We start from the raw sequence: 876 nt of genomic DNA, 5'->3' as shown, positions 1-876 counted from the left end.
ATTCAATTTACAGTCTGTAAAGACGTTTTTTGACCTGTAGAGGATTTAGTTTTTACTGGAAGTCCACCTTTGGATAAAAACTGTGTAAGGAAACTATGTGTTTAGGATCCCCAGTTATTTTATCTGATATGAGCATCGCTGATAACTGTTGGCTCTCTTACGGCCGTAGCAGAGCTGTATTAAGTTGCTAATACAAACCCAATTTTCCTACTTCTGCTTCTTCACAGTAAAAGCATTTAACTAAAGAACCGCAGGGTGGCTTAAAGGATAGACAGGTTATAAGAAGTATTTAAGCTTTTATCCAGAACAGTAGATGTTGGTCAGCTAGATTTTAGATATTTCTGTAGCCAGTTTTGGCCAAATGAGCCACTTCATGAACGGATCTGGATTGGATCCGGGCCGGACATGAACGGGTCTGGGTGAACGGGTTTTTCCTCAATGGAGTCTGGTGGGCTTTAGCATAGGTTTGTTTTGCTCTGAGATGAGTTACTAGGATTAATTGTTCGGGCAAAACTACATTTCATGACAATCCATGTAGTCACTGATATGATATGTTAGTCTGGACCAAAGTACCAGCTGAGAGCCTGACATTCCCATCCACAGAGCCACATTGATCTTCTTCAATCCAAGTCTAAGTCCAAGTTCTCAATCTTAACCATTGAAACCGAGGTAAACAGAGACAAAACAAACATAGTCACCTCCATCTGTACGCTGCCGGCATTTCCTCTGCTGGTCAAATCAATGTTCCTCCTTGTCTTCCATTTGTAGATGACCAGCAGAAAAACAGCCAACAGGCCACAAACCAAGAGCACGCACACAACCAGAGGCAAGAAGTAACCTGGGTGAGGGACATAGGAGAGAACTGGGAGGAAAGAG

This window comes from Micropterus dolomieu, linkage group LG20 (assembly GCF_021292245.1).
Source record: "Micropterus dolomieu isolate WLL.071019.BEF.003 ecotype Adirondacks linkage group LG20, ASM2129224v1, whole genome shotgun sequence".
Taxonomy (NCBI): Eukaryota; Metazoa; Chordata; class Actinopteri; order Centrarchiformes; family Centrarchidae; genus Micropterus; species Micropterus dolomieu.
Note: the sequence above shows the minus strand (reverse complement) of the source record.